This window comes from Erpetoichthys calabaricus, chromosome 6, assembly GCF_900747795.2.
Source record: "Erpetoichthys calabaricus chromosome 6, fErpCal1.3, whole genome shotgun sequence".
Classification (NCBI taxonomy): domain Eukaryota; kingdom Metazoa; phylum Chordata; class Cladistia; order Polypteriformes; family Polypteridae; genus Erpetoichthys; species Erpetoichthys calabaricus.
In genome coordinates, this window is record NC_041399.2 from 140,426,257 (window position 1) to 140,452,601 (window position 26,345).

At 37.8% G+C, this 26,345-nt stretch overlaps 1 protein-coding gene and 1 long non-coding RNA gene across 6 annotated transcripts in view; one reads left to right on the plus strand and one right to left on the minus strand.

The window, feature by feature from the left end:
- The window catches only part of LOC114653568 (uncharacterized), an 89,658-nt gene extending 80,102 nt beyond the window's left edge, over positions 1–9,556 (minus strand). For 2 of the 5 annotated variants that reach the window (XR_003716535.2, XR_003716536.2), the window contains exons 1-2: positions 9,121–9,556; positions 2,355–2,497 (exon numbers count right to left, since the gene is read on the minus strand). The gene's annotated coding sequence lies outside the window, so the exon portion shown is untranslated. The remainder of the gene's footprint in view (positions 1–2,354; positions 2,498–9,120) is intronic. The other 3 variants (XR_007935299.1, XR_007935300.1, XR_007935301.1) reach the window with 3 other exon arrangements.
- Positions 9,557–9,596: 40 nt separating this feature from the next.
- On the plus strand, positions 9,597–25,526 carry LOC127528410 (uncharacterized). Its single transcript, XR_007935302.1, has 2 exons — positions 9,597–9,683; positions 16,131–25,526. It is a non-coding gene; the product is annotated as an uncharacterized LOC127528410 (long non-coding RNA).
- The last annotated feature ends 819 nt before the right edge of the window (positions 25,527–26,345 follow it).

A 26,345-nucleotide genomic window follows, 5' to 3' on the forward strand; every position in this document is an offset into this window, starting at 1 on the left:
TTTATTGTATACTATGGTAACTTTCTTGAAATAAAATTAATTAAAAAAAATGTAAAATGGTAATGGTCTGCTACTATGAAACTTAGAAGGTGCATCTGACTTACTGTCCCCAGTTTATCTTTGAACACATTTGGAAACATATAAAGATCTCCAACTTCCAGCAAAACTCATATATTTAATTAAATTGTTTCCGATTCAGATGGAGCTTTTGTATCCAATACCAACCACATAATACTGGTCCTACTACCTTCACAACTATCCCTTGTAGATGTCACTTGGGCTGGACGGACATCTCAATCAGAAAAGGAAATGGTTCCTTACCCAAACAGGAGGCTCCTGGCAGGCAGACAGGCATCCCAGCCAGGGAAGAGAAAGGGGCCAGACCCGGAAGAGATAGCCAGAATAGATGGATGGACAGCCCATCAGAAGCAGAAGATGTCGCTGGGGACTTTTTTTTCCAGGTGTTAAATGGCAGCAGCCCTACATATCGGCACCCATTCGGGAACCAGCAGGGAATGCCAGGAGTGCGCTCCCCAATTCATGGGACTTTCATATGACCCGGAAGTACTTCCATCAGGCGGTGGACCTAGCACTGGAAGTACTCCATGGTCCTCAATAAAAGGGACCACACTCCCTTGTCCAGGTGAGTCAGAGCTGGGAGGACATAGAGCAACACTCGACTGGAGGATGGCAGTGTGGTGAGAAGAAGAAAGGTATTGTGGAGATTTGAGTTTTGTGTTTTCAACATTTTTGGAGGTTTTTATGATGAATAAGCCATCCATTAATCGAAAACTGGGACTCTTCTGTGTGTTTGTGCTGAGATTTGGGGCTCCCTGACGGCCTGGTTCCATTACACCCTTCACAGCCAAACGTCTTTCTTATTATATGTCACTGTAACAGATGACTAGAACAAAACTGAAATATTTTTCCAGCATGTGAGGAAACAAATAGGAATTTGTAGCAATGTGCATTTTTAAAAAAAAAAACTGTGCATAGGCTCAGTGGATGTGGGTGGAGCGGTAGTGTAGCCATGTGTCTCTGGGGTATTTAATGGAGGAATTGGCCAACTGCATTCATATGCAGATGAAATCAGTTCTGCCAGTTTTCCCATTGACGCTCCATGGGGCTTAATCAAGCCACCTGCACTTGCAATAGGTTAAAAGAAACCTGAAGTGGTTAGATCACGGTGAAAGGTTGGAGAAAGCGTTGTGAGTACAAACCAGCACGATGGAAGGAAGGCAGAGCAGTCAGTGGCTGAGTGGAGAAACAAGGGGTATGGTGCTCCAGAGGCGTGTCATTCCTGCTGAGCATTCCCGAGGAGTTCAAGAGATTGAGCACTCCAGGGGTCCTGCTGAACTGACATCAGGTGGCAAGATGATAGAAGTTCAGCCAACAGAACTGCCTAAGATGGCTGGAACAAGAGCAGGAGAAAGAGACCATACCTGTCACCAACTCAGCCCAGCTCTAAGACCCAAGGAGGGTGAGGTGAGATTTAAGAAAGAAAGACATGCTGGGCTGTTGCAGAAAGAAGAGACCGAGGTAAAATTGGGAGGCAAGGCAGGATTGTGGCAGGCCATTGGATGTCTGCTGTTATAGAGCAGACCATGAGAGTATGCAGCAGAGACATGAATATGGTTTGAACTATAGTTTTAACCTCAGATTTTTTACCTGTTTTAGGAGTATTTATTTATTCATTTTAACCTTCACCATGAAACTATTTTTATTATGTATTATTTATTGACTTTATTTTGAAGAAGACTTCAACTGCACTTTCTTATTTGAATCCTTTGTTTGAATATGAAAATAAAAGCACATTGGCACTTTGCTCCTACCTCTAGGTTGTTATATGTTCACACTACCCAGCTCATTTCAGACAGGACTATTGACAGTCCTGAATTCAAGGACAAGGCAGCTGCACCCAAACCAGACAGTCACGCAATGTACATCTTCAGCTTCACACATATTTGCTTCTTTTAATGGCAAATGTGCAATGATTCTAATGGCAACATCAAATCTAATTCTATACTTAGGCATTCTCATTTATTACAAAATTCGCTTGGAATCACTACTTGTCCTGGAAATATACTAAATGCTCAGCAACATTCCTAGTTCAAGTTCTTTAGCTTTTCCATATTTAGTTTCTTTTGTCTGCTTTTTTTATTATTTGCCATCTTTACATTTGACTAAGGTTGTCACTTACCTGTTACCTTAATATGAATGCTTAATAGTCTCTACTCAGCCACAAAGGTGACAATTAGTGTCTTTAAATAAATATTTAAATAGCATTCTTTGCATTGTGATTCTTACTGTTACAGCCGTATCATTTCTTGTTTTGTCAGGCAGGCTTTACTTACATTTTATGTACTATCATGGTCACTTCATTTTCCTTCATTGTAGCATATCCCTGCCAACTGCTTCTATACTGTGAGCCACCTTGCAAAATTCAGACCATCCTCTGAAAGCAATCTTCTCTGGTAAGGCTTCACTCTTTACTTTGCTGACAAAGCAATCACACAACAGCTAGTTCAGGGTAGTGTCAAAAATTCACAATTGACTACTCACTGCTTTAAGTCGGTGCAAAGTGATGCACCGTATCATTAACCTTTTGAACACTTTCATTGAATTAATGGCTTTGGCTAGAAATGTCCCTTTAAAGTACTATCTGGTTGAATGTTTTATTCTTCAGTTTGGCAAGCTATACTTAACTTCTAAGTAATTTCTATGTGGGTACACCCATTACACTAAGCAACATTACCACACATTTTACTTTTGAAGTTTCATTAGCTTCAAAGATTTATTCCAAGTGGTTGATATATGCCAACCATGATTCACTGACAGGTTTAAATTTGTACATCCTTCCTCTTATGGTCATTATGAACACCAAGCGTAATTTCATTTCTTTTCATTTTTTTTAGATATATCATATATTTTCAGTCCCTCTGGCATTATTTGACTGTCTCCATCCATCCATCATCTGTTCCCCCACCTATCCACCCCCCTAACTGTCCAGGATTGTGGAGTAAACAGATTACGGCAGCAAGCACTACACCTCACCTCACTAAAGCAGTTCAAAAAGCACCAAAAATGGTTGTTTATTTAACCCACAAATACAAGGAGAAAAATGGAAATACAAAGATGAAAAAAATAACAAAGAAACAAACAGAGAATCAAACACTATTTATCCAACTTGATTTAGTTGTACAGGGACTGGCCATCACTATAAAACCCAAAGTCATTTGTCCATGTGACCACCATTGAAAACAGTGGTGGTATTACAAGCAGTATGAGTGTAGAGATTACCAGGGACTGCACAGTTGTTGTTTTGTAAGGCAATATTAAAATGTTTGCCTACTTCACATCAGAATGAAAAAGTTGATGGTGTTACCATTCTAACAACTTCATAAAGTGTTACTTATGAGCATTGACCTTTTTTGTAGCTTATATGCCTATATATCTCCTTAATAGAGGTCATTTTTAAATTGGTTTCAGACATGTATAGCTAGGGAGTAGCTACTGATGAGAATAGAAAAAACGTTTGAGTTCTTGGCTTCAAACAATAAGGAGAAAACAGAAATTTTAGTGATTGGAAAAAATGAACATAATGAGGTTATTAGAAATAAACTTGATGCATTAGGATTAAAAGTCAAGACGGAGTTAAAGAATTTTAGGAGTAACTATTGACTCTGACCTGAATTTTAAATCGCATATTAATCAGATTACTAGTACAGCATTTTTTCACTTAAGAAATATAGCAAAAGTTAGACCTCTTATAACATTGCAAGATGCTGAGAAATTAGTTCACGCTTTTGTTTTCAGTCGGCTAGATTACTGTAACACACTCCTCTCAGGACTACCCAAAAAAGACATCAGTCGATTGCAACTAGTATGGAATGCAGCAGCTAGAATTTTAACTAGGAAAAGAAAATCCGAGCACATCTCTCCAGTTTTGATGTCACTACATTGGTTACCTGTGTCATTTAGAATTGACTTTAAAATACTGCTTATGGTTTACAAAGCCTTAAATAATCTCGCTCCATCCTATATTTCAGAATGTCTCACCTTACACTCCAAATCATAACCTTAGATCTTCAAATGAGTGTCTGCTTATTATTCAGAGAGCTAAACTTAAAAGAAGTGGTGAGGCAGCCTTCTGCTGTTATGCACCTAAAATCTGGAATAGCTTACGAATAGAAATTCGCCAGGCTAATACAGTGGAGCACTTGAAAAAACTGCTAAAAACTCATTATTTTAACATGGCTTTCTCATAGTTTCATTTTAGTTTAATCCTGATGCCCTGTATATGCATTTAATTATCAATATCATTCCTGGTGGCTCCATAATCTGTACTAACCTCTACTTTCTCTTCTGTTGTTTTTCCGGTTTTCTGCGGTGGCGATCTGCGCCACCACCACCTGATCAAAACACCGTGATGTCCCTACATTGATGGATTAAAGGCCAGAAATCCACATGACCATCATCATCAAGTTCTTCCATGTGAACCCTGAATACAATGAGGACTGAGTGTGAGATCATTTATGTTAGGTAGAATGCCTAGAGGGGGCTGGGCAGTCTCATGGCCTAGGAACCCCTGCAGATTTTTTTTTTCTGTCATCCCTGGCCATCAGACCTTACTTTTACTCTATGTTAATTAGTGTTCCCTAATTCTATTTTCTTATTTATTTTGTCTTTTTTCTCTTTCTTCATTATGTAAAGCACATTTGAGCTACATTATTTGTCTGTCTGTGTAGCAGTGTCTAGGGTTCAGGATGCAGCAACATCCCCTAGTGGTTGACAAATTATACATAGAACCTGAATAAAGGTACCAGTCTGGTGATGATACTACATTACATTGACCCCGGCCAGCTCATTAATTCAGTTAGACAAGTGCCTAATGGCTTAATTTCGCAGACCAACACTTCAGCATAACATGGCAGGGTGTCTTAAACAAAGACATTAAAAAGACAGTAGGTATGCAAAGCAGGAGTGTCCTAACCACTTTATATAATATTCAAACTAGTGAAGTTTGTGCAAATGTTTGAAAAAGGCTGCAAAGCTTGTTCAGCCTAAGGGAAGACAGGCCAGTTTTTCTACCCTGCCATAAATAGTAAAACCTTGTTGAAAGTAAGAGATATGAGACCCTGGTTTCATTATTGAAATGAAAAGCATATACAGTTAGGTCCATAAATATTTGGACAGAGACAACTTTTTTCTAATTTTGGTTCTGTACATTACCACAATGAATTTTAAATGAAACAACTCAGATGCAGTTGAAGTGCAGACTTTCTGCTGTAATTCAGTGGGGTGAACAAAATGATTGCATAAAAATGTGAGGCAACTAAAGCATTTTTTTAACACAATCCCTTCATTTTAGGGACTCAAAAGTAATTGGACAAATTTAATAACTGAAAATAAAATGTTCATTTCTAATACTTGGTTGAAAACCCTTTGCTGGCAATGACAGCCTGAAGTCTTGAACTCATGGACATCACCAGATGCTGGGTTTCCTCCTTTTAAATGCTCTGCCAGTCCTTTACTGCAGTGGCTTTCAGTTGCTGTTTGTTTGTGGGCCTTTCTGTCTGAAGTTTAGTCTTCAACAAGTGAAATGCATGCTCAATTGGGTTAAGATCAGGTCACTGACTTGGCCATTCAAGAATATTCCACTTCTTTGCTTTAATAAACTCCTGGGTTGCTTTGGCTATATGTTTTGGGTCATTGTCGATCTGTATCATGAAACGCCACCCAATCAATTTGACTGCATTTAGCTGGATTTGAACAGACAGTATGTCTCTGAACACCTCAGAATTCATTTGGCTGCTTCTGTCCTGTGTCACATCATCAATAAACACTAGTGTCCCAGTGCCACTGACAGCCATGCATGCCCAAGCCATCACACTGCCTCCACAGTGTTTTACAGATGATGTGGTATGCTTTGGATGATGAGCTGTTCCACGCCTTCTCCATACTTTTTTCTTGCCATCATTCTGGTAGAGGTTGATCTTGGTTTCATCTGTCCAAAGAGTGTTTTTCCAGAACTGTGCTGGCTTTTTTAGATGTTATTTAGCAAAGTCCAATCTAGCCTTTCTATTCTTGAGGCTTATGAGTGGCTTGCACATTGCAGTGCACCCTCTGTATTTACTTTCATGCAGTCTTCTCTTTATGGTAGACTTGGATATTGATACGCCTACCCCCTGGAGAGTATTGTTCACTTGGTTGGCTGTTGTGAAGGGGTTGTCTTCATCATGGAAATGATTCTGCGATCATCCACCACTGTTGTCTTCCTTGGACGTCCAGGTCTTTTTGCGTTGCTGAGTCTGAGAGCTGCTTAATTGATAATGACATAACGACGGACTTGCCCACACCTGCCCATGAAATAGCCTTTGAGTCAATTGTCCAATTACTTTTGAGCCCCTGAAATGAAGGGATTGTGTTAAAAAAATGCTTTAGTTGCCTCACATTTTTATTCAATCGTTTTGTTCACCCCACTGAATTAAAGCTGAAAGTCTGCACTTCAACTGCATCTGAGTTGTTTCATTTAAAATTCATTGTGGTAATGTACAGAACCAAAATTAGAAAAAAGTTGTCTCTGTCCACATATTTATGGACCTAACTGTAGGAGCATGGAAATATCTTGTCTACCTATTCTAAAGTGAAAATAAACTGAGGACACCTCATTAGATGAATGGACAGAAGTTACATTCCCTCAAGATATTCCAGTTTTATGCCACCTTCAGAATGGATAAAAATCTGCACTTAGGGTAAAGCTATATTGAACATTGTGCTGAGAAAGGTGACCAAACAAATTCAGTATTAATCATCTCCCTCTAAAGCAGTCTGTGAAATGTGGTGTACAAAACCCACTATTATTTGCATAGTATGTAAACCAAAACAAATACTATTGGATTTTTCTAAATTGACATTTTATTTGAAAGCCATAGTATGAGTTTGCTGTAATAAATGTATCTAAATGCCAAAAAATATTTCAGATTAAAAAAACTGATAAGGAGAGAAAGATAAGCTACTATTCAAATAAAGCAAAAGTCAGGTGGACGTATTTAACAGAGTTTCCTAGATGTGTATGTAGGTTTAAAATAATGTAAAACTGTGCTAATTTACCAAAAAAGTATTAGAGGTCAAATCAGTATACTGAAAGAGAAATGGTATAAGTATCTTTTTCTAAGTGACACATCACCCTTCAAAACATTTTATCACACAGCATATAGCATAGCAAGACCATTTCAGAAACCAATAGACTCATATTGACTCAATTTAAATAATTTTGCAAAAATAACTGAACAAGGCAGGGGTAGCAAAATACTTAATATTGCTGCATATAGCCGTAAAAGACCGAAAATTAATTCCAGTCTCAGTCTACCTGTGTTTGCATGTGGTTTTCTACAAGTAATCTGGTTTTCCTCTTACATCTCAAACATCTGCATGCTAAGTTAACTGGCAAATATAAACTGACCGAAAATGAGTGATTATGCATGTGTTTATGAGTATGCCCTTCAATGGACAGGCACCACAACTTGGCTTGTTTTAAAAAAAATAATTCATGAAGAAAAGTGAAACACAGGCCCTGCAGGACAAGGAGAACCAGAAACACTGACAATCAGAGATATGGCTCAGTTAATAAATAACTTGAAATTTCTCAACTGAACACACCTGATAAAGGCTCAAGGTAGGTTTGGAACAGGGCCAAAAATTACAGCTGTGTCTCTTCAGAGCTGACATTATGGTTAAAATAATAAAGAATTAGAGTAATAGCAGACACAAACATGTTAATGGTGATAATAGTGGAGACTGCTGCCAAATTAAATTTAAAGCGGGGTAAAATGAGAATAAAATGCAACTGATGGAGGTACAGTATATTCTTTTTTGTTTGTTTGTTTGTTTCCAGCATAACTGTTTTTACTTTCTTAGCAGTTTCAGAATATTGATGGATGGATCTAGGTGCACCATGGCATTGTCTTTGCCTAACACTTGTATTTACTCTGTTTGATTTTTGTCTTCATAATGCTGTTTTGCTTATGTTTGGGTTCGAAAGAATTTCCGGTCATTCCAGCATTTACCTCAGGTGCTTATGTGTTATGTATGTCTGGGACTTTATCCACAGGATATATGCATTGATCTCAGGAGCATGAACTCAGTCTTGGTTACAGTATTAATTAAACCACTATAAAAATAATTGACAAAGAATAGTTTATGTCTGTTGTTTACCTTAAAACAATTTACTAAACTCAGCAAACTACGTAGGTTTGAATTCCACATGGATTATATTATGTGATGTTTGCACGTTTTGCCTTGTCTGCCTGTGTTTTTTTTGTTTTTTTTGTACTGGTATTAATTTGTACCTCCCACATTCCAATAACATGTATTTTAGGTTGATTGGAGACTTTAAACTGGTCTGGTGTGAATTATTAAGTGTATGACTCTGTGTGTGAATGTACCCAGCGATAGGCAGGCTGCCCATCTAGGGCTAGTTCTTACCTTGCAACAGAGATTGACAGAATAAGGTCCAACCTATTCCAACCCTATCCACCTTAATAAATGAATACGTGTATGCTTGTGTGTCCGTCCTGTTGTTATTTTTCTGCAATTCCAACACATTTTTGGCAATAAAATGCATTGCATTTGTCATTTCAGTAGATGGTGCATGCACACATTAACACTACTGTGCTTTTAAGAATCCTATACCAAATGGATTATGACACATATGCAGTGCATGGTGCACTTCAAACGGCAATGCTGAAGTCTACGTTGATTACTTAGATTTCAACGGGTAGCAACAGCTAATATTGGATTAAACAAGTAGGCATGGGATTAATATATAAACACCAAGCAATAAAACTGATTTCTTATCGCTCTAGCTCTTTGAGGAGCTATAAAAAAGTCAGTCAATAAATGAGCTAAAATTGCGAAACATATTTGCTTTTATTATTGTTAAATTTTATGACAAGTTAGCCTAAAAATAGTAGAAATGGATGCATCCTGTACTTGGTACAAAGATTAATGGAAGGGAAGCAAAACGTTACTATTCATTAATAACAACACATATTTTCCAACTGATTTACACTCTAGCTGGGTAGCAATTCTCAAGGACCCTTTTTACAAACAACTCACCTGAAAATTTCAGTTCATCCTTCCACTTTCTTTGGCAGCTGGAGGCGAAAAGCTGAATCCGATCTGACTCCCCCATATCACGTACACTCAGAAATAAAGTAGGTTTGTTTCCCAATATGTTCTTGCGTATCTACGTTTATACAGATGACTGCAGGGCAGGGTCCTGCTTCATTCTCTTTATTTACAAAAATCTCATATTACATGACTGACCTCATTGGTACTGCGGTATGCAATTACTCTCTGCTATTACACTCGGTTGTATTTATAAACGAACATTATAATTTGTCATTACTTAGAGTGTTCGAATGCCTCTAGGGGTCAGACTTTCCTAAGGCAATGTACATTTCACTATAGCGCGCACCGCACGTGATTGGATAAAAAGCCTACAGTACAACGTGCGAGCACCTGTCTCTCTGGAATGCGCACGCGCGCTCTCTTGCTCCGTCTCTTTCAGTCTAAAAAGTATCCGCCTGTCTTCTGTCGCCCCGTTTTTTTGACATAGGAAGTAGCTTATTGGCTGAGTTCGGACGCTTAAGAATGCCCTAAGAACTTTTCTTAATAAGGTCAGAATGAATTTGCCATTACCAGTTACGGATATGGTTCAGCTGTACTTCACTAGGATAATATGTAGTATTTTTAAAATTATAATATAAAGAGCAAACATCATTATATGCTTGTGCAAGAGTGTTGATTGTAATTGTCCGAATAGGGCTACGAGGATGGCCGGGACAGCTTTACCTATTTATAGTCTGTGGATTTGCTCGAAGTAACTCCTAAAAATAGTGCTTAAAAGTTGAACAAAAACAAAACGACAGAGGAATATTTTATTTAGGATTCGGCATACTGTGTGTGCATGTTCGAAGATTCGATAGTTTTCCAGACATTAGCGACAGAATGACTCGTCTACGCAAAAGAAAACAGCCGCAGATCTATTAGAATTAGACGGTTAACGTAAATAGCGGACAAGCAGTGCGCATGATTTCACTGCACTCCTTAATTCTTCTAATAAATTATTAAGTGATACCTAATAGTAGGCTAACGGTGGAAAGCCCATAGCAAGTTGTCTCTATTTGTAAGGCTGCTTTATTTTAACTTGTGTCTTTTTGAAACGTTGCAGCTACAAAATCTCAGTAATGCGACGATTTGATGACATTCAGCAACATTCACTTCATTTAATTCAGAATAAACACATTATCACACAAACATTAGCAGGCAGTAGTAACATTTCTGTACGTCCACATTAAATTTGCATATGTGGTAATCAATAAAAAATGTGTGGTACAGAATGTGGCGAGCCCAGCATTCTTAAAAAATAATTGTTCTTTAATGGCACTTTACTCAAGGTTGTGTGGTTCCTCATTGAACTGTTGCTTCACAAAGAACCATATCATTCTGGGAAGGGTTCTTTACATACGAAGTTGGTTTTTGGGACTTTGGAAAGGTTCCTAACATTTGGACAAAATAGAAATTTTGAATGTATGGTAGGCAAGCTAGGAGGCTATTGACAGATCAAAAAAACAAAAACTGAACTTGGCCCGTGTTATTGTACGCAATGAAAAATATTTTAAAAATTAGGAGCCATTTGATATTTCACAAATTTATTACCATCCATTCATTGTTATTTATGGAACCTTATGCATCTAAATAAATCAAGGTTCTTTTTGGAACATTCATATGGATGGTTCTTTTGGAAACCAAAAGTATGGCATCACCCTGAAAAACCACACTGGCATCTTTGTTTTTAAAAGTGTGAGCCTAACTACGAGTTTGGACACTGTCTGCAACTAATTTGTGTTTTCTCTTTGTGTCAAAGTGTGTGTGTCTATTTTTTTTTCTCCAACTCTTTTGGTTTTCCTGTCACTTTCTAAAGACAACTGATAAATTTGGATGGAAAAACAATATCACACAGCTTGAAGAACCTGAGTTCAGTGTTTTGCCTAGCAACTTCTCCTGGTGCACAATGCTCCTCGTGCATGCCACAAATATGTGTGTTAGGTTGACTGGTGAGTGTAAATTGGCCTGGTGTGAGTGTGTGCATGTCAATGAATTGGTTACTTTTTATCAGCCTGTAAAGGAAAAATAATGGATGAATGGTATGATAAATCATCCATTTTTATTTGTGTCACCTAAACATGTACATTATTTTAATTAATTTCAGCTTAGCAGGTGTCATTGCAATGTTTGCTTTCCCAACAAATTTCACTTTTAGCCTTTCCACAGACTGATATAAGAGAAGGACTTGCTACATTTATTAATAAACTAGCTAACATAGCTGAAATACCCAGCATTGCCTGGGAGGAAAATAAAGTGTTTTTTTTTAATTGTTTGAGACAACTTTAAAAATAAAAATAAGTTAACAAACAATGAAGACATATTCTTCAAGGTTAAAAAAAGGTTTATGCAGCATTCAAAAAGATAGAAACTATATTCCAACAAAGTACTTTTGTCTTAGCATGTAATTTACCCCTGAATCCATAACATTGTACTATAGTAAATATTTGGTAAATCATTTTTAGTAAACCAATGAGAAACATATGTACCAAGTTTCATGAAAATCATTCCAGCCGTTCGGAAGTGATGCTGGAACATACATACATAAACACACACATACACTGACTTTTATATATATAGGTTTCATTTTCTTATGTGGTTGTCCAGTAAAGGCTGGCCAATACTATTCCCAGATCGGTTGTCAGGCTGTTGCAGAGCACAGTCACACACATCCACATTTACTTAGCGTATTCGGCCAATTTAGAGTAGCCAATTTAGCATTAAAGAAACATTAGACTCAATCATCCATGTATTGAATTATTATTATTATCCCAAAAGGGGACTTTGGTCCATTTTCTGCTTTGGTTAAATTTTTTCAGCTGTGTTCTATTTGCATTTTTGTAACATGCCCTTACATTATAGTTAAATGTAGAAAAAGAGTAATTTGTTTCCTTTCAAATAAATAAAAAACCTCTAGGAAGGTGTCCACAATGATTTGAAATTTTTGTGAAAATGAATTAACTAGTTGTAGATTTTTTTAAACCTGCAGTATTAGTTTGTGATTATGAACTCTGCTGAAACATTATCACAGAACTGGGTTGCACAATTCAGGTTCAGGAGATCTTCCAGGTAATTGGTCATGGTAGCACTTAATTTAAAAATTTGTCCCACCATCCAAACTCCTGGATTTTCTGTTTCACAGTCATTGTGAGATGGAGCTTATCACACCATCTTCAGGAACAACATAGAAATCAGCCATGAAAGGAATGCAAGTTAAAATGTAAAATGCCAAATATATCAAGTAGCAAGGAATCAATTGACCCATGATCTTCTATAAGGATGATGCTCAAAAAGAAATGTTAACACTTGTGATAGATTTAATAGGTGGACTGGCATCCTGCCTGGAATGAAGAGTGTCTCTTTACCTGGCCGATAAGCAATTATGGAAGGATGTACATTCCAGCCGGGATAGTTCCTATTCCCTTTCCCAGTCAGGATAAGTAAATAATGAATGGACTGGGGTAGACTGCCTGCCAAGAATAATTTTCCCCCAGTACAATAGGTGGCAGTGCTCCTGTGGCTTTGCTCCAGACTGGACACCCACAGAGCTGCATGCAGAGTATAGTTCTGAAGGGCAGCCCTGTTTTTTAACCCAGGAGAAGACTCCTTTGTTTTTTGACTGAAGTGCTTCCTGGGTACAATGTTCTGTCACTGGAAGTACTTCCAGGTCCGGCATTAAAAGAATCAGGAGGTGGTGGACAAAGCTTGTCTGGAAGGAGTGGAGGAAAGAGAGAGAGAAAGAATGGAAGAATTGTGATTTAGAAGAAAAGTTGTCAAGGTGTTATTTTGAATAAAAAGTCTTTTGAACCCTGGACTGGTAACTGAGTGGTTATGTTTGAGGTTTGGGGCTCTGAGATGCCTCCTATAGGTCACACACTATACTTACATCATAAAAGTAAGAAAATCAGCAAATGAAACAGCTAATAATGACAGCATGTTGGAAGTAGTAAATCCAGAATTTGTTCCTTGCTTGTGTCCAATGCTGTTAGCATAGGCACCAGCTCTCCACAACACTACAGTGGAAAACCCTATATCAGAAAATGCCTCTTCATAAATCTACATTCCAAGTGACTGGGCTCCTCAATTTTATAAGTTCCCAAGCACACAATTCACTGTTAAGCCATATTTATATTGTTCTAGCACAACAGTGCAATACAAATCATTCTTAACTAAAATAACTTGTCTAATGTGACTGAATGTGTCTAAATGTGACTAAGAACAGTTTTATTTCTGTTGCGTTCTCTGGACATTTGTTTGTGAAGATTTAGAAAGAAAAAGCACCCTGATACATGTTTACACTTAACATGCAAATTCGCCCTGCAGCTGGTTTTGCAGGTCCATCAACCTTGCTCTAAAAATGTATTATGTGAGTTATCATGTGAGTTTTGGCTGTGCCTTATATGCACCACAAAATCTTCCATGAGTAATATTCAAGCATGCACAGGCGCATGGTTGGAACGAAGCCACATGCTGTGCCTGTCACACCTGCTACCACTGTCACTATAACCTGATTTATGCAAGATGTGGAAATGAAGTGAGTGAGATAACAGCTTTGCCAAAAGGGTTTTAATGGTTACATGGGGGGAAAGCTGAAAGAGTAATAACATTGCATAGGGTATAAAAGGTCAACTGTTAAAAAAGTACAATAAATATAGTTGCTTACCATACAAAAGGACCACTCTTTCATACCTAAAGAGTATAGTTTTTATTTATGCAGTGAAACAAAGTCCAATATTATGACATAGAGAACTGAACTTTTAAGGATAATGTGAAAGATGTACTGTCGTGTGAATAATAATAATAATAATTCATTACTTTCCTAAGGCACAAGTACAGTCAACTGTCCTTCCAAATCTATAAGTATAACTAGGTTTACAATTTTAGGAAAAAATATTTTTTATACCTTACCCGCTGTACTGATAGCATATTTTAAATCTCTGCAGTCCTGCACAGTTCACCATGAACAGTGTGCTGTCAACATTTTGGCAAATGATTATAAATTGACACATTTTTAATGTCAAGCTGTAACTATTCATTCTTTTCATTAGCTTTAATAACTATATTAACTGTCAAGTAACATTTCTTCAAAATGTTTTTTGTTGTTTTGCTATGATAGCTCAGTTAGCGATAATCTTAAAGCAGCAGTGAATAACTTCTACATCTTGCCAGGAGTTTATACTGTATCTCAGCTGTAAGAAATTGTGCATTGTTAGCAAAGTGGGGATAAGTCTGGAATTAATTTTTTGTTGCATACTGAGTCTTTATTTCAACTTCAGAATAATGCAGCAAAATAAAAAAAGAAAACCCATCTTCTTTGTAAAAGTCAGAACCAAAGGTTTATTCCACCGCAGTGTTCCGCAAGGTTACAATAATCAGTAAATAATTATTGGAAGTCACAATGACTGTCCCAGGGATAAACCTATAACCATGTTTGTAGAGTTCTATAAACAGATGTACCCTTCTTGCATATTAAAAACCAGTTTAAGAAGCAGTATAGTAATTTTTAATGTTTCATTTTTTATTTGAAGCTGAACATTTCAATGCTATAAATTCCCATATTTCCTTGCCATTCAATTTAGAAGGTTTTTTAGCAATTCTTGTCACACATGCAAGGATCAACTGATGAGGGTGTGCTGCTTTGCCATTCAAAGCAAAGTGTTCACAGTTTTGTTCATATAAAGTTCTTGATGTTGAGATTCACCAGAAAAGTAGTTAGGTATTATGAAATAGTTTGTTATATGCGTTCTTTTTTGCTAATTGTCGTGCACATTTTATAGAAAAAAGTATAAATACTTGATTATTTTATTTCAGTGTTGCATTGGTTAATGTTACAACTTCACAGTTCCAGAAAACTGCATTTGGAATCAGGCTCTTAGGCACATGCCTACCTGAGGCATCCGCAGATGTATGAGAATGTGCAGCACAGCATCTCAGCCTAGGTCCTCCTGAAGGAAAAGCCAAGATGCTAGCCAGAAAGTGTGTTATGATACCCTGTAAAGCATGGCAGGCAGTGCCCACCTTGATTGTTGTGTGGAATGAAATGGACTAGACATTACATCAAAGCTGTAACAATTTTAATCAACACATGTAAAATTTATTACAGTCCGTAATCTTAAAAACACAAACATAGAACAAGTGGCACAAAACAGAAAAGCACAGTATTGTAAATACCAAACTGAAGTAGATTCCAAAAGACAGACAAAACTTCAAAAACACTAAGTAGTGAATATAAGAAAGAGCTTCACAGAGATTTTCACAAAGACAGAATGGACAGTGCTAGAGGAAAGGTCTGCTCTGGGCTTCTAATTTTAATTCCTCATGTTCTATCATGAGGTTGCTCTATAATAGGCGTTGCTTAGCAGCAGCCACAGATAGGAGGAACAAGCAGAGAATTACTTTCAAAAGTAGTTAGCAGGGGTTGGACCCATCCCAGTCCTAGCCAAAAATACAAATTGAAGGAAGGAATAGAAGTAGAGTTCCAGTCTCTTCCTGATACCAGCCCAAACACAGTCTAAATGGAGTTTGCAAATTCTCCTCATGTCTGAACAGTTTTTCCTGATACTCCAGATTTCCTTCCATATTCAAGATACATGCACATTAGGTTAAATGGTAAAACTTAATGGTCTGTGAATTTGCTCAGTGATGGACTACTAATTCAAGGCTGGTTCTTTCTCTGTGACTGATGATATTGGAGTAAATAAAACAACTGGTTCCTAATAACATACTATTTAAACCTCAGTTACAACTAGACAACTCACTGCCCCAATTCTGCTCTCCCATTGAACAAAATCAACATCAAATAATCAGCTAAATGCTTTAGTCTGCAAATACATAGTCTCATAGTAGTAGCTTTGTTACTATTGCTTTGCTATTATCCTGTTTATTTCCCTCAGGTCATTTGGTTATCATGATAATATACCATTCCACACATAGGATAAAGTTTGCATGTCTCCATCTAGATCTGAGGATTCATTTTGGGACCAGTTCTTTGAACCAGAGTAAAAAGTGTATTTGTCTGCAGTTATTGCTTACTCTCAAGTCCTTCTTTTGAAAACATCCATCCCCACCACCAATCTACCAGTTCAAAGATATTCTTCAAGGTTAAAAAAAAAGGTTTATGCAGCGTTCAAGAAGTATGATAGAAACTATATTCCAACAAAGTACATTTGTCTTAGCATGTAATTTACCCCTGCATCCATAACATTGTTCTATAGTAAATATTTGGTAAATAAAGTGATTTAATCCTACTCAAGATTTCCAGCCTTCTCTCCTGTATAAAAATTGTGCTTGTCCAGTTCTAAAGAAAGTTACTGCACCCCTACGACAATCTCCTCAGGCAAAATTAATGTTTTCTTTCTGCCTTTGCCTCTGCTAATGTTGTGCCAAAACATGTCCAACATTATCTGACAGTCATTTTCCACAAACTTGCCAAACACCTCTCATAACTTAGCTTTTTCCTCAGTAACTACCACATCATTCCTGTACAGCTGCAATATCTCAACCAAATGTAGAATGTCACTAGCAAGAAATTGCCTCCTTTGTGACTTATGCAGCATCCCTAGAGTTTCCCCCACAACAAGCACCAGCTAGATTGTGGTCACTACTCTTGACAACCACTTAAACAAGAAGATCCATTCATATTTCATATGTCTAGACTCCCCTCAGTACAAGTGAAGTTTTTCATAGTTGGTTACTTTCCCCACACAGGTGTTTTTTTTCCCCACTGAAGCATCTGCTTGGTATCTCCCTGTTTAACGTTGCTGCATACTATATTCGAGCCTTCCAGATCTTGCAAGAAAATTCCTGACTACTGAAAGTAACTACTTCTATATGCCAAGAACATGCAGCCATTAGTACGTACAGAGTAGTAGCATAAGCACCCAGAGATTGATCTTTGGTCCATTGTGTTCCCATACTAAATATACATAGGACCTCACAGTGTTAAAGTTGCCCTGTGACTAACAGAATAGTCCAGTAACAATTCATTGCCTGAATTATGATCAGAGAGGTAATTCCTCCCTTATCATTTAACATGTTAACTCTGAACTTTCAGAGTATGAGTCGGTATGCTAAATTCTAAGAAATCTCAAAAATGTGAGTACTTTTGGTTCATAGCCTGGAGCAACAGTAGAGGTTTTCTCTGTGAAACTCACAGTCAGATTGTGGTGAACCTCTTTGTCTACCAGAGAAAACTTTTAACTGTACAGTTCCCAGACAGAAATTAATGTCCCCATTTACAGCATGAGTCACAAGGAGTGTCATTAGGGAAGGACAGAGAAAAGCGTTGTATTGAGAAGAGTGGTGTGAAAGCTAATTCTCTATGTGGAGAAGACTGACTTTATGTAAGTGATACTTTACCACCTCTCACACAAACTTTGGCTGCTTTCCTGTCAGTTAAGTAACATGCCATATTCCAAAATGCGGCTTCCACTGCCAGAGTATAGGCTATTCAAATCCCACTTGCTCATGGCTGACACCTAGCTGGGCAGCTTACCATTCCCCACTGTTTATTCTGTAGGTAGTAAGTTGATATGGTGGCTCCAAACTTCTGCTTTTGTTTTTGCCTGGCCACATCACATGGGTGTCCGAGCCATCAGTTATGCACAGAAGATCGCCAAACCTAGGTCAGATTTCAGAAGTGCATCATTGTTTCCCTGCTCTGAACAAGATTTTCATTCTAGCTAGAACTTTAATGGGATTTAAGTTTGCTTTGTTTTTGCTACCTAGACTTGTGTATTAAGGATAGCTGTACCTAGAATACAGTACAGTTAACAAAATTTTTTTAAATGAATGTTTAAAGCTTATCTTTCATGAACATTAGTCATTTTTGTAACATTTCTTCCACATTATGTTACTTTTCAGTACTCATTTTCATTGAAACTTGCTTTCATGTGTGAAAGGTGTTTTTTCGTTGTATTTTGAATTTGAGGCTGAGAAGTGAATCTGTGCATTTCTCTATGGATTAAGTGGAAATATGTGCTATGCTGACTTTTTTAACTAGCCCTTCGATGTTTAGAATCTCTTTTATTTACTTTGGCCAATAATGTAGCATTATTGTTACCATCCATTCACCCTTTCAGTTCAAACATTACTTCACCAATAGGTGAAGCAGTCAGAAATATGAAAGTGTGTGGTATAATGTCACTTACAGATCTGGAATATAGAGTGCCCTGCTTAAGGCACTTTTTACAGTTCTCCTGTTTTCAGAAGAGGCAATAACAGATAAGTGGGGAACTGTATCCCCCAAGCCAACAAACCCTCCCCTCTTTCTGGCTCTTGATTTCTTTTCCTTAGACCTCTTTCCAAACACAAAAAGTATTCAAAGAGGGACTGTTTGTATTGCTTTTGCTGTTTATAACTTGTGGAAAATAAAAACTGCATCAAGATACTATTTTTATTTCAGGTTGCTTGTATTACAAGCTCAGTCTTGTAAACCTTGTTGGGCTACCATGGTGCAGGGTACTACTTTTCCAACACAGGATGTAAGTTTCAGATCACTTAGAACATTCCTGGAGTCGCACAGAGAATTGTTGTGTCCTCCACCCTTTAGTACTAACCTGACCCTGCCCAGGTGCATACAGTTCTTTTAAATACCGAGGCACAAACCTGCTCATCTGGGATATGGCTCTTTCTGGGAACCTTCTCTATTACTTTTAATTTGTGCTGACAGAAAGTGAAAAATTTCTGGTCCATTTGGCAGAAGATCAACTGCCTTTAAATTACCAACTGCAGCTTCTAGGGTGACATTTTGGCTTGGTTAAGAGGCTTGTGCTGCTGGCTGATGAGTGCATGAACACTTTTAATTTGTGATAGTAAGTTTAGTTCATTGTACTTTATTGTCCAGCCATGCCTGAACTTTCATTCAATAAGCTCAGATTAAACCTATAACACTGAAATAGCATCCTGTGTGCTTGCTGCATTCACTACTGGTGATCAGTGGCCCTACTACATATCCACTTGCCCCTCCTTTATAAGCCCATAAGAATCTCAGTGGGTTCATGTGAAAGTGGTACCATGATTGGAATAATTCCATAGTTTGCTGCCACCTTCATAATATCTGTGTTTTTTTAACTAAACGGGCAGAATTCATTCATGTTACCACTCTTTTGTGTTTTGACCTAGGTACCACCCAAATGGTCATATGAATTTGGTGGAACCACCATCATCACGTGAGGGTAAACTCCAGCTGGGTCCACGTGCCCATATGTTTATGTTTCTCATATTAATAAGTCACGCTTAAAACACAGAGTAAACAGCCAGTACATTGTCCTTGCCTTCAGGAATCAGTTGCTCTGTTTTGTCACCCTAACAGCTAATATTTCTTACTGGTTTAGATACCTTTTTATATTCACAATTTTATTTATCGTTTTTTCCTAGACCGGTGCCATCTTGAGAGGGAGTAAAAAAACTACCAACTTTGACACAGGCAAAACAGTGTTCACATTCTTTTAGAAATATCCAGTCACTATAAAACATGCCAACTCTATTAAGCAGAACACTAAAAAACTGCATAGGAGCATAGGTACATCATGTTTCTGACTAACCCTTTCTGCTAACTTTTCAAGTCATCTTGCTGCCACTTCAGAGGTGCTAGTAGCTCTTGCACAAGAACATTATACCATATCTCAGATAGGCAATAAATAAAGTTTTTCAGCAAGTCTGACTCCAGCTTAAGATAGTAACTTTTCTTTCCTTCAGCTATATCCTCTAGCAGGACAGTACATCTTAAGCTTAATGCACTTTTGAGGCAGACAGGCAGAGTGAAAGAGCACCATGAATGCACCATTTCTTAGGTATGAGGCCCCTGCATTTTTTCACATCAGTATAATACAAAAATAAAAGTAAGAAAAACACCAACAGATTCTACCAGCTTTGCTGTTTGCAAAAGTCGGGTACCCTTCAGCCATCATCTCATTACGATTTTTTAGTGTAATTTTAGTGTTTGTAGTGTTTTTCCTCCCAGATCCTCAAAGATGAGTGTGTCAGGTGTATTAATAATACTAAGTTGGCCCACTGTGAATGTGAGTGTTTGTCCTGAAATACACTGACATTTTTTCTAGTGCTTGTTCCCCCTCTTGCATCCAGTAGTGTTGAAATAGGCTCCAGTACTGAGAAGTTGGATTAATTGAATTTGACAATGTTATGTAAAACTTAAGGAAGGGAAGAATAAATAAAGGGAAGAAATTAAGTTTAAAAGAACAAATAAGCAAATAAACTCCAGCCTCTACAAGCAAGAAATCCTGGGACACATAATTGCCTTCTCTAATATAAAAAAAAATACTCTCTTGTTACCTCAAATCTTTCTTTCATTATCCAGGTATCTTGCCAGTAAGTCTGTTCCTCAACCTCTTTTTTAAACTCTTCTGTCTGGTCTGATGTGACTTTAAATATTATTTGACTCTCACTTCCAAACCTAGCACTGTAAAGACTAGAGGCGCTCCCACTAGTGAACATATAGTATATCCCTATGTGCCATGTGCCCCTTTAAGATTCCCTGTCTTAAACACAAATCTACTCCGCTCAGTCAGTGACAGTGTTCTTACACATAACTGGTCACAGAGGGCCACCTTCCTTACTTTCAAAATGACAACATGGTCCCTCTTTCCTAGTTAGAGATCTTGGGCCTCATGTATAACACAGTGCAAAGAATTCACACAAAAATATGGTGTATGGACAAAACTGGAAATGTGCGTACGCACAAAAAAAATCTAGATGCATAAAACTGTACAGCAAGTTCCACGCTCTTCACCTTTATAAATCCCAATGAACGTGAAATTTAACGTACGTACATGTGCATACAGCCCCACCCTAACTCTTCCCAGATTTTCACAAATTTGAATATGTAAATTACAACGTAATATAATTATTACCTTTAGTTCTTTGTTTTGTTAAAAGACAATGGTAAAGCACTTATAAAAAAAGAAGAATTCCACTGAATGCGAAGTGGAGGTCCTACTCAGTGAAGTGGAGGCAAGAAAAAACATACTTTTTGGTGGCTTAGGCAGTGGTATGAGCAACAAAAGGAAACTGATTTAGTGATACTCAAAAGTTGAAGTTCAGAAAGTCACACAGTGCCAAAATAAAAAAAAAGTGGCCAGATGTCAAAGTCGAGGTGAAATGATGAGTTGTAGCCCACTGTCTGAGTGTCATACGGAAGCGAAGAAAAGAAAAAAAATAGGGACACAGTGAAGAAAAAAAGGTCAAAATGTAGACTTTAATCTCAAAATTTCCATTTTAATCTCGTAGTTTATTTTGTCATTAAAGTAGAAAATCGTAAACTTCATCTTAAAATCAATGTTTAATTTACAAGAGTTTTTCAAATCCCACCGTAACTAAAGTAGCAAATTAAATGCTTTGTATTTTATGTGTTCTACGTGTGTGAATCACTACATGCTTCTTAAATGGGCTTAATCTTTCATAGACAGAAACGCTCAGGCTGTGATCACCACACAGTATACATTACATTCATGATATTACAGCTCTCTGAATATTTTGGAATACTAAGATGTATATTTGATATAATTTTCATGATGAGATGCGTGGGGGTACTGTGGCACAATGGTAGCATCCAGGGATTGTTCTTGCCTCCCACATCTAGGAATTGTTTCAGCCTCCTGCAAGATGCTTGCTGGGATGCGCGCAACCCTGAATGGAATAATTTACTGCAGCAGTACTGTCTCTGTCAAGTGTACCAACCCCAAATTCCTGTCCTTCCATTTTCTGTTTTCTTTCTCCATGTAGCCAATCACCACACAGTGAGCTCTGTAATAAATGTAAAACCTGCTGTAAGCTTTGAACGCATATTCTTCAAAACTTTTATGGAACATTGAAAAATCTTCATTATACATGTTTAATTATATGTGTGCTTATAGCTCTTGGGATGAAACTGTTTTTGAGCCTTGAAGTACATGCAGGAAAGTCTGTGAAGTGTTTGCTGGGTGGGAGAAGTTCAAATGGACTGTGGCATGACTGAGTGGAATCCATGCAGATGCTGGTGGCTTTCCGTAGGAAGCGTGTGCTATAAAAGTCCTCCAGGGCTGGAAGCTGTATTCTGATTATCCTCTGCACTCTCTACACAACACGCTGTAGTGCTCAGATGCAATGGGTTAAAATACTCTTGAGAGTCACACACGTGCACTTAGGAGGCAGCCAACAAGCCCTAAGGTGAGTGATACTAAAAGGGATAAAGGGTTGATTGAACGTACTAATGCCTCTTTCTCTTCATCAACAGAACATTAGAAGATAAACAATAACTAACCTTCCATATTTCCGGTCACTCAAAATGGCTTCCACTCAATAATCCCGGCTCCGTAATCCAGCGATGATGTCACCTCTGGTTCTCCCAAGATAATGTCACTTTTGGCTCCTCTTTATGACGTCACTTCCTGGGTCCCTCCATGATGACACCACTTCCGGCTCGCCGAGATGACGTCACTTCCAGCGCGATCATAATAATGTCACGTCCTGTCCTCAATAATGATGTCATTTCCGTCTATCTGCTTGTGATGTCATTTCCTGTCAACCTCATTTCCTTCCACCATTTTGTATAAAAACCCAATGTATTCAAACCTCATCGGTCAAATGTTCTTAGTTTTGATCCTTTTTTGCCATTTTTTCAATTCTTTTGTCCTAGGACGTTATACAGGGTCAGTCCCCAAATCTTTGCGAGACTTTGTTAGTCTTTATTTTATCACCCTATATATATATACTGTATATATATATATATATACATACATATATATATATAATCCAATGTCTGTCTATCTGTATGTATGTATGTCAGTCTGCTTTTCATGAGAGAACTACTCAACGGATTTAGATTTGCTTGAACGTTCTGGTTGATTTTGCGACTTCTCTAATCATGCTAAGTATCGTAATTCGCTTGCGGTACCAATTTATTTACGCAAATCTGAGAAAGAGACTGCAGGGCAAGAGGAGGGGTGCGGGCCCTCCTCACTCAAGCGCCAGCCTCCGTTCGAGTCGGTCTAATTCCACTGGTCTACAAAAAATATTTTTTGTTTGCTTCTGGGAACTTCAGAGCATCTTTTTATTCAGTTTATTATGCTAATTTCATATATGAAATCGGAATTAAGCTAGCATGTCAGGTTTTTGAAATACACATCATTGACGTTTTGACACTTTTGAATATCAATATAATATATCAACACGATATTTGGAGATTGGACTATGTCCCACCAAAATTGTTTTGATGTGTTTATTCTGAAAACAAACCAGAAGACGATACCAGAGACACATTAATGTCAATTTACCTCAATATAAAAGTGATGTCTGCATACCCACAAATGTTGGAGCCACTCGCTTTTGCGCTTGTACTGCACATCCGTCTCTCTTTGCAAGAACCAACAGTAGTCACCCATCATGCTCTGAGTGAATGTTTCCTGATATCACTTTTCCATCACCTTTATATCTTGATGAAATCTTTCCCCATGCTTATCTCTGACATTGCTTAGATTGGGTGGAAAAAAGTCAAGATGAGAATGTAAAAAATGCATCTTCAGTGACATTCTGGCTCCCGTAAGCTAATATACTTTCAGCATATTCTCCACAATCTCAGTATAATTCTTTGCTCTGTGACTGTCAAGAAAATTCTGGACAACCTACATGAATGAGGGTGCTGATTCAGTTGGCTTCAGTTTCCTTTTGAACTCATTGTCAAGCATCAGTTCACGTATTTCAGGGCCAACAAAAACACCTTCCTTAATTTTGGCTTCATTTTTCTCGAGACCAAACTTATTTCTTAAATGCTGAAACACATCACCTTTACCGTCCGGATACCCTAGTTGTCCAAAACCTGGAACATCATAACTAAAAAATGGGATGTGCTGGACGAAAACGGTTTTCAGATTTGGAGTCAGCAAGTGAAATTGGTTAAAGTACAGATGAAAGAATCCCAGTAGCAAAATGCTTGTTGACCAGTGATTCTCGCCACGTGTTGGAGTGTACCTTGCCTCCACATAGTTAGCGATACCTGTTTGTTCAACAGACATTATCATCTACAGATTGTTAAGGAGTAACGTTTGACGTTTTTCAGCGAGAGATCAGAGCTACATGTGTTTTAGAGTGTAACTGCTGATTGCCAGAGATATCACGGCCACATGCTTTTCTCTTCATGTGGAGGATGCTCTCCCATCAGAGCTGAACATGATCAGATACATTGCCAACATTTGGTGTTGGAGCGTACCTGCCTTCTGCTTGGCCAGAATTAAATTTTTTTTTAATGATTTTTAAAGTTTGTCCTGTTTCACTACTATGTGGGTGGAGCTGTGTAATGTATTGGAATACCTGCTAATGGTAATGAATGAGAAATCAAAGAGCATTTTCAGGTCACTTTGATAGTAAGCATTTTAGGAAAACAACATAAATTGAAAAAATGTAAGGAACATACAATAAAATCTTCAGACCCTCTTAACTCAAATACGTTTCTTGGGAAGGCTAGAGCCTGTTCCAGCAGAATTAGACACAAAGCAGAAAAGATCCCTGGACAGGACACCACTCCATTGCAGGTGCAATCATGCACACATCCACACTCACGCTCACACATGGGTCAATTTAGCCTCAGCAAATTAATCTAAGACATGGGTTCCCAAAATTTTTTAAGCCAAGGACCCCCAAAATATTGTACCATCTGGTCAGGGCCCCACTATGATACCTTGTGTCATTAATAGAGTGAAACTGGATTCAGTTGAGCAAGGTAATGGAGCTGATTAGCATATAACCCCATGTGCCGGTTGGATTGACAGTGTAGCGAGTTCTAATTAGCTAAACCATTTAAGGGCAGGCTGAGTGTAGTGTGGAGAGAGGGAGATAGGAAGATGTGAGTGTTTGAAAGAAGAAGTGAGAGTATGAAGAGTGAGATGTTAGAGAACCACAGAGAGACAGAGTGCAGGTGGAAAAGCCTTAATGTGTTTTTGGTGGCCAGAGCTATTGAGCGCTAAATAAGGAGCAGTAAAGGCTAGAAGGCTTGGGGAAGGAAAGTGTCTGGGTCTGGGGGAGATGTCATGAGCATTGCTGTATGCAAAGCCGAATTAGAGTGGGGTGAAACTAGAGTAGTCACACTGTGTGTATGCTAATGATAACTCTGATGTGTGCAAGTTGTCGGAGCGACTGTGTTTTGTGCTAGTTGCTGTTTCCCTGGATGAACAATGTCATTTTTTTTTGCACTGACTATAAAGAAGATTTCTTTGTGGGGCAATTCTGTTTTAACCTGTGTATGTAATTTTAATGAATATTATATATGAATTTTTAAAGAAATACTGTATTTATTATTACACTGTTCATTTGCATAAAGACTGTGAATATAATAAATATGCACTCTGAACTTTTTGTACTGTAAAGCTGTTGTTGTCTTGTCACTTGCTACTGGCTCATCGTTAGTCTATGAACTTCAAGATGCCCCAACAAGAGACATTGCCATTGGCTGCTGGCATAGGACATCACACCCCCACTAATATAAACCTAATGCTGCGAAGCAGAACATGATCTTGGATTGCTAACAGTAGTCATGCTGCGTGATTTTGGAAAATAGTAGAAATACTAATCAAAATAAATGTTTAACTACTGCAGACTATTGACACACATGTGATCAAATAGCATGTGATTGCTCCAGGCCAGTAGTTTTCAACCCTTTTTCTTGGCATACCTTTTCCTAGAATTGAATGATTTGAAATCCCAAAACTAGCTTGGTTTTACTTGTTAAGCAAGGTGATGTCTCTTCAGTTCTCCATCCATAACGCTGCATTTTGGGATTTTAACAAGTTATTACTAACAGTTTTTTGTGTTGGTGTGTGCCTTTTATTTTTTATTATGTAAGAATTTTTTTTAATGTAAGAACATTAGTGTGGTTAGATATGTAATAAACAACAGAAAGCCTAAAATGTCCATGCTTTTAATGTACAAACATTATACAGTTACATATGAATTCAGATCAAGAGAAGTATTAACAGGTTACATACTACTACAGATCAGATATTCCCCTCAGGGATTAATACAGTTTACCAAATAAATAAATAAGTCAGTCAGAAGTACTTCTTAATTACATGTTTCTGCTTCTGTATTCTCCCTGTTCCTGTATTTCATTAAGGTAGAATGAAGGTTCCTGAACATTGAAAACACCATCCAAAACAAATGTTTTCCACTATTGATTAATATTACTA